Genomic DNA, 10,177 nt, shown 5'->3' on the forward strand with positions numbered 1-10,177 from the left:
ACATGTCATTGCTTAATACATATTTACGTCGTGTTTTTTAATGATAACGAACTTAAAAAAAAACATTCTTGACGATATAAAGTTTTTAGTCTAGTATTTTTAGATTGATTCATATCTTTTCCAATTTGATTGTGTACTTCATTTAATTTTTATTTTGAATGTAAATTAAAATAATTTTATGTTAGAAAAAGACAAAAAAACTTGGGCTCGTCCGGGATTTGAACCCGGGACCTCTCGCACCCAAAGCGAGAATCATACCCCTAGACCAACGAGCCACCTGAGGGCCGGCCTAAACTTTTAATTTACATACTTTTTAATTTGACAAAACATTTTTATAATTTAATTTTGTTATAAAACGAATGTTAATGAAACATTGTTTTCTACACATCGAAGCCAAAATAACGAAAATCGAAATGAAAAAATATATATTATTACATTTATTGGTTTTATTGTTTAATTTATACATTTTAAGTGACTAATAATATTCGGAAGCCCACACAAAAATAATGGAAGTATACTCAACAGCTTACACTACATACATTTTCTTAATATTGTTATTTTTAGTAGGTAACCTGTTTCTAAGAAAATATGTGCACTCTGCAAATTACTAACAAAAGGTACTTACTACATACAACTTTTAGTGTCTAATACAAGCATATTGGTGTACAACTTAAGTGTGATTTGATAATTAACAATATTTAATTACTTGACCATTTTTTATTTATTAAAAACTATTGTTTAACTATCAAGTGTCAAATTTTTCAGATTTAGTAAAGACTACTTGAGGTCACTTTTCTGACAAACTCAGCCAAAAGAACTATTATATTAAGACTAAAAAAATTATAAATACCGATCTATTTATTCAATGGATTTTCACCACGATTATTAATTTTAGTTAATTCGCGCAAAAAAGTAATAACTTTTTTACTGATAATTTTACTACCTAATCTTTCACGTTTCATTCAATTTTTATTCAAAGCAATGCTTAAAACAATTTTTTGGAAGGAAGGTTTTGTATCTCTAACATTTTCGGTACCTAATTGTCAAAACATAATGACAAACTCCGAGGTCACCGAACAATTAAAAAAGAAGGTAGCTCTTTGACTAAAACTGATTGTACCTTAAATGTTTATATAGGTATATATAAAATGAAAACGCCGAACAATAGGAAACGGCTAGAAATAATAACGGTCTTATGCAAAAGTTTTTTTCGTAACTTTAGGCATCGTATCGTACGGAGCGGCGCGGCGTCGTAAAATGTATCTCCGGCCCCAATTTATTCATGCTGTCTGCCATCCGAACCGGATCGTGCACTCAGATCGAGACTTGATTGTCGAACGTTTACCCGCACTCGTACCCACACTAAAACAAACGACCAACATATCTCTATATATTAATACGTGAAGCAAAACCTTTGTATCCCTTTTTACGAAAATTGCGCGGACGGAGGAGTATGAAATTTTCCACACTTATAGAGAATATAGAGAAGAAGTGCACAATGCTAATATTTATTTTAAAATAATGCATAAAAGATACATTAAATCAATAAAGAAAACATTACACACACTACATACCATGTATTTGACGCACACACGGATGCATACTATTTATTGTCAAACTTTTGTTCTTGACGTCTGTGGTCAAATTGAGAATAGATTAAATATTGTTTGTCTTTTATTATTTTAAATATTTTTTATAGTGTAGCTAGCCGTACTCGCCGGCTTCGCTGGGCATTTAAAATTAATATTATTATTTATTGTCATTATTATTAGGGAGTCCAACACTCATATAAATATTAGCCTATCGATTAAGTACATGTATTTTCTACATGGATACCAAGTTTCAAGTCAATCGGATGCATGGTACAGTAGTTATAACGGAGCATCCGTAAAAACAACTGTAGATTTATATATTAGTACTAGCTGACCCGGCAAACGTTGTTTTGCCATATATGCGCCATCTATTGATTACTTACTCAACCCAGTCGAAAGGTATCGACATCTGTTAGAATCATTTGGAGTTAACAGATAATTGTGACTGTCAAATAATAACAGACAAATAATTAGCAATAAATTAAAATTGCGACTATAATTTGAGATTTAAACTATCCTATCTCTCAAGTTGGATCGAACTGCACATGGTGGGCGAATTTTATTATAATCGGTTAAGTGGTTTAGGAGTCCATTGAGGACAAACATTGTGACACGAGATTTATATATATTAAGATAGATGTCCCGATATTTTTCTTTTAGGTACAGTTGACTAGACGAGCTTACGGTTCTGTAGTTCATCGGCAGCCCCACCCTTCAAACCGGAACGCATTACTGTTACGCGGTAGAAATAAGTGGGATGGTTGCACCCATTCGAGCGGGCTCACAAAATATCCTACAGTAACAAATACATTCATGTTTAACTTTAACTAAGGTGAAGAATATGAATTCGCATTTATTGGACGTTTTCTTAAGATCAAAAATAGTTCGAATTTACATATTATTCGCCTCTTGGCTAAATTATAATAAACATTTTGTTGAACGAATTGAAAGTAAAAAGAACTCTCTGCGATTTGTTCAGCTATTAACAGTTCATTTCATAATCTCCGTAAGGCATAATTAATATTTCATTGTTATAGATAAGTGAAATGACTCACAGCCTGTCTGGTGTTCGAGACATGAAGTCGACATAATGCCGCTTCTTTCAAAAATAACATCAAATAATGGAAACGTCATCCATATTTTGTACATACGTCATACATTCTTTGTTCCACGTAACTCAATCAAAAACATTAAACCCTATAAAATTATTAAACTAAATTATTAAGATGTGAAGTAAGAAGTTATAATTTTACAACTACATAAAGTAGAATCATTACATGTGTCCTTATTATTTTGGCTAAGACAACTAAATATACTCTGCTGTTATGATTTTTGCTGCAGTATAGGTGTATTATATTGCCAGAGGCGGTAGGACCATCGCTTAGTCAGGTTATTTACAACTGCTATTAAAATCATTATATGATAATATTATAAGCTATTTCAGAGGTTTAGATTGTAGATTAAACTTTGCATGATTTTCGTGCTATGGTAATGAAATACAATAAAGGTACAATAGCAGTTTTTAGAAAGCATGCTGCAAGTTGCAGACAGCGTATTTAAAAAGGTACCAAACATTATATACGGGTATACTACTAGGAATAGTACATACATACGAAAATGTTATGTTCGAAACATGAGCTAGCTGTTTTTGACAAATACATAATTTGTGTATTAATGATGAAATGTGTTTCGGTTTCCTTCACCTTTGTCCTACTTTTGAATCTTTTTATTTTTTTCCTACCAATGCTAATAACCTGAAGGGGTTATTCTAGCTTCACCGGACGTATATAAATCGATATCAATATAGGAAATTATACATATTTATTGTTTTTAGCATATTTGCTCTTCATATATACGAGTACAGCATATTGGCGTGAAAATAATTATTCCGATAATTATGCGGTTTTATTGTGCGACTGATACGATTTTTAGAAACACACAATGAAAGGAGGGTTATTGCGGACAGTAGTATGGGTAGGCACCTCCACCTTGTCTATTTCTATAGCGAAGCAGTCACGCGTTCCAGTTAGAAAGGTTGGGGCTGCAATTTACTATAGAATTGAGATTTACACCTCGTATCACAAAATAGGTGGGGGCATTATTGTTATATTTGTGGGTTGCGGAAACCACTTAACAGTAGTTTAGTCGCGAACACATAATAATATATGGAACAACTATATGTATAATTAATTCTAGCATAAACTTTTTTTACACTTACGTATTACAGAACAGATTTTTATGGCATAGGTAGTTCGTCTTGAACATCTAGGATTTGTATTTTGGTACGTAGGTTTAAGAACAATTCTAACAATTGATTAACCCAGTTCGGACTATCTTTGTGTCAACATGAGCTAGCTCTCGCGAACACATATATATGGAACAACCATATGTATAATTAATTCTAGGTTAATCTTTTTTTACACTTACGTATTACAGAGCAGATTTGTATGGTATAGTTCATCTTGAACATCTAGGACTTGTATTTTGGTACGTAGGTCTAAGAATAATTCTAACAATTGATTAACCCAGGTTGGAATATTTTTGTGTCAACATGAGCTCTGCTTTTAGTATTAATACTATTCTTTTTCGAAAAATATAACTGAAATAATCGACATGAGCTTCGGCAGACATCCGAGATGTATTAGATAACGAGACAGCGCCATCAACTTCCTGAAGCCTCACCCATTGTATTGAATACAGAGAGCGTCGTATGCGAGACCTTTGCACAAATCACTCATAAGCTATAGGAAGTTTTACAGCAAAGACAAGTAATCGAAATTACTGGCTTTTAACGGGCACAAACTTAATTAATTTATATGGTTATTGTTGTCTCTGGTATCGCAAATTATTGACATTTCTACAATCCATTAGAGAGCATCCATAAATTACGACGTCACTCGAATTTTGGGACTTTTTAACCCCTCTTCCCATCCTTGTCACAGATTGTAACTGTAACATTTATTAGAACCCTCTCCCCTCTAATGTGAAGTCACAGATGTTTTAATTTTATGCACGTATTTAAAAATAATGAAAAAAAGATAGTTATTTTAATATTTTTTTTCTCATTTTCATTAAATAATCTTTAATAAAATCACTCTCTACTAAGAGCATTCACCGACGACTTAAACCTATTTAAACCCTTACCATTCAGAATTCTCGTTAATTTTAGTGTCACACTTGCATTATAATGCCACTTTTGAAGTTGAATGCTGTTGCGTAGATATAATTTCATAGCGGGATTGCTAGTATTTATAAATATAGTATGAAATCGTAAATTTTTAAAATTTTATATTCACACATTAATTTCGCGTTTTGTATTTTAAATATTAACGTCTATTGACGTTACAAAATTTTTGATTCCCCTGCCCCTTCTCACACAATGTCACATTCCGGTAATCTATATATTAATACGTGAAGCAAAAACTTTGTACCCCTTTTTACGAAAATTGCGCGGACGGAGAAGTATGAAATTTCTCACACTTATAGAGAATACAGAGAAGGAGTGCAACTTGCTAATTTTGTTTTAAATAATGCATAAAAGATACTTTAAATCAATAAAGAAAACATTACACACACTACCATGTATTTGACACAGCACATATATAAAAATATATACTATTTGTTTACTGTCAATTGGGAAACTTTTGTTATTGTTTAAAGCCTGTGGTCGAATTGAAAATAGATTAATATTGTTTGTCTTTAATATTATTGATCTATAGTGCAGTTTTGGCGAATACTGTGATTATATTATCGAATTATAATAGGTTTTGACAATAGAACCATAATAATGTTTAAGCTTATAATTTCATTTAATTATAGACGAATTTCGGCTACTGCGGGGCCACTAGTAACCTATAACGTGTGACGTAGTTTATGAATGACCCCTTATCTAATTTACTTGCATGTGTTATTAGAACCATAAAAAAAAATAAGCAAATTTTTGCAATGACAAATTATACGTTTTTAGAAAATTTACAGAACAAGCATAAAATAAACATCCGTAACAACCGTGACCGCAGACGGCAGTTAGTCAAACATTTAAACCGGCAACGGTCATTATTCAAGCCATTTGTCGCAGATCCACCACGACTAATGGCCTCTCGCTCTTGACAACTCACTTTATTCCCCATAACAAGCTTGTTTTATACGCTTTCTGCTCATTGGAAAACGTTTTCTGTCGAAACAAAGCATCTGATAATGACTTTTATCTTGGCGATTGTTTTTTTATGAGCCGTTCCACTACCAATCATCATATACATATAAATAAAATTGGAATTCTGTTTGTAATATTGAAATAACCGCTTTTTATTACATGCATATGAATATATATACGGTACATACACCAAAATAACATTTTTTACAGTTTTTGTCTGTCTGTCTGTCTGTCTGTCTGTTTGTTCCGGCTAATCTATGGAACGGCTGGACCGATTTTGACGAGACTTTCACTGATAGGTAGCTGATGATATAAGGAGTAACTTAGGCTACATTTTTGACTAGCTTCGATAGCTGAGTCCCGCGGCGTCACCCGCGGTACGACAATAACCGCAGGTAGCATCGCGGGACTCAGCTATCACTAATAAAATTTAATGTTTCCGAAGCGAAGCGAGGGCGAGTCACTATTATAAATAAAATTGCATCATGTTAAAAATCCTTATTTATATTTGACAATTCAGTACTAGTATAAAATAATAATGCTTCTGTCTCAGTGAGTGCTTTTGTTTAACTCTGTGCTTATGGCAATTATGTGCATTTGTTTGGTTTAAATATTCAAACATATTCAAAGATGAAATTTTTTTTGTCAGAAAACTAGCTATTTTAGATTGCGCTCACTTGATTTCCTGTTTACCGAAATATTTGAATTGTTATTTACACTGTAAATCGTTAATGCATTGCAACTATCAGTTTTAGTTCAAAGCAAAGTCTCTGGTAAGTGTGTAGGTAGTATCTTTTTAGGTATAATTAATAAGATGATAGTGAATTCAAAATGAAAATCAAATACAAAAAGTATACATTAGATTATAATAACAATAATATAGTGTATTGTAATAACTACGATCGATTACGACCGATATTCGATTTCTTTTCTTATTTTTTATTGTTTAGGTGGACGAGCTCACGGCCCACCAGGTGTTAAGTGGTTACCGGAGCCCATAGACATTTACGACGTAAATGCTGCCACCCATTTCGAGGCATAAGTTCTAAGGTCTCAGTTTTTACACTCCAACGACTGCCTCACCCTTCAAACCGAAACGCATTACTGGTTCACGGCAAATAGGCAGGGTCGTGGTACCTACCGGTACGAACCCAGAGAACGTCCTACCACCAGTAATTACGCAAATTATAATTTTGGGGGTTGGATTTTTATTACACGATGTTTGTTCCTTTACCGTGGAAGTGAATCGTGAACAATTGTCAAGTACGTATTTCATTACAAAAATTGGTACCTGTCTGCGGGATTTGAACACCGATGCATCGCTTGAATTCGCTTGATACGATTGCCCCGGGTGTCTTCTATTTTAGGCCACGACGAATTCAAGCGATTTTCTACTGTTGAAATAACTAATGATTAATTTTAAGCCTTGTAAGATTGTATCGCTGTTTTTAGCACACATTAACCGCATTGCTGGTTGAAACATATACCTTTGGTAAAATGTTCGACTAACCGTAGTAAATCGACGGAAAAACTAAAACCGTAATTTCAGATCCTAGCCTTGTCTATATACGGTGCTTAGTTAGTACAGGCCTTGTGGAAATCAACCTAACTTTAATAGAACAAGGTCAATAACGAGACCTCTATAATTTAATTCAAACCCTTTTTTTTTTTTTTTTTAACGCTGGGGATTCCATTTACGGATACCCGGTCGAGGGGCGTAACGGACCGGGCTATGTCGGACTCCGGCGCCTCCTGAGAGGAAGAAGGGGAGAAGAGAAGGGCCAAGGTCCTTCACCTCCCCCAATTTCTTACAGGAGACTACGCCTTGAAAAAGGCGCGCGAAGCACTTGCCCCGCAGAACGACTACCGACTAAACCCCATCGAGCCCCACCACTCCGACTCCACGAAACCCACGGTACCGCACAGTGCGCGCCGAAGGCTCGCCGTTGCCGGTACCCATCCTGTTAATAGGACGGCACTCCATCTCCGGGAAAATCCCGCAGGACGTCGTCTCGGAGACACACCGTGAGCGGTGCACAGGAGCCACCTTGCGCCGCCTCACCACCGGACCAACAGCCGAGTACCGGGCAACCCCGCACCCGGCACCCGACAGCCCCTACGGGAGATGAACGGGAGCTTCGCGCCCGTGCCGCCCACTCCGCCTTCTTCGCTGAGAAGCCGAAGAGGGACCCCACTCCCTTCCCTCCTCAGCCTCACGGAACGCCATGACCAGGTCGCAAAACCTGGTCATGGCCTCCCAAGAATTCTGGTCCTCTAGCATGCGGGCGATGACAGCCCGCAAGGAGAGGTCTCTCCCCAGCACCGCGATGAGGTCTCGCCGCGAGCGCTCCCAACGCGGGCACGCTTCGAGTGCGTGCTGAGCGTCATCGTCCGGATGCCCACACTGGTGGCAACCCGGATGTGGCTCTCTCCTGCAGACCTTAAACAGGTACCTCCCGAAGCAACCATGCCCCGAGAGGACCTGCGTTAGGTGGAAGGAGAGGACGCCGTGTCGTCTATCTGACCATGCCTCCAGCACGGGCACCAGGGCCTCGAGGGTGCGTCGGCGAGTGACTGAAGTTTGGCCAAGCTCCTTCAGCAACCGCTCCCTCCACTTGGCGTACGCCAGATGACGCGCAGCACGCCTCCACCGACCGACAGCCGACGGGCCGGGCGTCCGTCCCCGACTCAGGGACTGTGTTCTGCGCCGGTATACCGCAGCTGCTACCTCAGCCTCGAGATCCCAAGAAAGGGAACCGGCGAGGGCGCAGGCGACCTCCCGGGAGATCGTACGGTACCCCCTGATGACCCTCACCGCGAGCATCCGCTGCGCTCGTAGCAGCAAAGCTGCATTGCGCGCAGAGAGTGCGGGCGACCACACGGGAGCGCCGTACAAAGCCATACTGCGCACGACCCCCAGGTACAGACGCCGGACGCCGGCGCTGCAACCACCGACATTGGGGAGAAGACGGGCTAGTGCACCCGCCATCCCCAGCAGCTTCGGGACTAACTCACCAAAGTGGTGGTCGAAGCGCCATCGACTGTCCAGCACAAGGCCCAAATATTTGAGCTTCGGCTGGACAGCGATCGATACTCCGCCGATTATGAGATTCGCTCCCGGAGGAGGTCCCCTCCGGACTGGGTGAAAGCACACCGCTTCGGACTTGCGGAGGGCCACCTCAAGACCTAATCTCCGAATGCGACTAACGACGGTGGAGACCGCCGCCGTCGCAAGGATCGCTGCGGCTCTGTAGTCAGCTCCGCGGGCCGTCACCAGCGTGTTAATTCAAACCCTACCAATTACCCACTGGTGGTAGGACCTCTTGCGAGTCCGCGCGGGTGGGTACCACCACCCTGCCTATTTCTGCCGTGAAGCAGTAATGCGTTTCGGTTTCAAGGTTAGGGCAGCCTATAACTATACTTGAGACCTTAGAACTTATATCTCAAGGTGGGTGGCGCATTTACGTTCTCGATGTCTATGGGTTCCAGTAACCACTTAACACCAGGTGAGCTGTGAGCTCGTCCACCCATCTAAGCCATAAAAATAAAAAAAGGTAGGAAGATTTTGCGGGCTTGCAACATGCCTCAACATTACTACTTAAGACAATTAATAGGATAGGAATTGGGATTGTTAAATAAGAGCTAATGAATTAAACGTATGAAAGCAATAAAAAAAAAAAAGTTAACTCATTACTAGAACGAGAACTAAAACATTACATATTTCTTTCACAAATTTTCCTTCGCATTACGTATTCCGTATGGGGCGTTGCTAAATTGGTCACAACACTCTCAACCTCGTAATTAAACTAAGACCGTTTCGCTTGTGAAATAATTTCAGCTTAAAGGTACAGAATTAAATAATCGTACAGACAAATTACAGTTTTAATACTTTGTACAGTGAGAGAACATAATATTGTTCCGTAAATTGCCTAGTGGCTTGCGTTTGGGGAGCTCTTTCTCTCGCTTTTGTAAATGAAACCACTGACTGACGCGCGCTCTTTCTAAGGATCTATTAAATTAAAAAAATTCTTTTCATTCTGTTTTCTTGAGAAATACATAATTAAAGTTATTCAATGGTTTTTATTCATAAACTAGCGACCCGCCCTCGCTTCGCTTCGGAAACATTAAATTTTATTATTGATAGCTGAGTCCAACGATGTTACCTGCGGTTGTTGTCGTACCGCGGGAGATGCTGCGGGGCAAAGCTAGTCTAAAAAAAGTTTACTTAAGTTACTCCTTATATCATCAGCTACCTATCAGTGAAAGTCTCGTCAAAACCGGTCCAGCCGTTCCAGAGATTAGCCGGAACAAACAGACAGACAGACAGATAGACAGACAAAAATTGTAAAAAATGTTATTTTGGTGTAAATACTGTATACATATTCATATGTATATAGTAAAAAGCGGCTATTTCTATATTACAAACAGACAC

The 10,177-nt window shown here is 38.5% G+C and overlaps 1 non-coding gene across 1 annotated transcript; it reads right to left on the minus strand.

Moving 5' to 3' along the window:
• Positions 1 to 203: 203 nt before the first annotated feature.
• Positions 204 to 275, minus strand: TRNAP-UGG (transfer RNA proline (anticodon UGG)). Its single transcript has one exon. It is a non-coding gene; the product is annotated as a tRNA-Pro (tRNA).
• Positions 276 to 10,177: the final 9,902 nt, after the last annotated feature.

The sequence above is a fragment of the Bombyx mandarina genome, chromosome 04, assembly GCF_030267445.1.
Source record: "Bombyx mandarina strain Sakado chromosome 04, ASM3026744v2".
Taxonomy (NCBI): domain Eukaryota; kingdom Metazoa; phylum Arthropoda; class Insecta; order Lepidoptera; family Bombycidae; genus Bombyx; species Bombyx mandarina.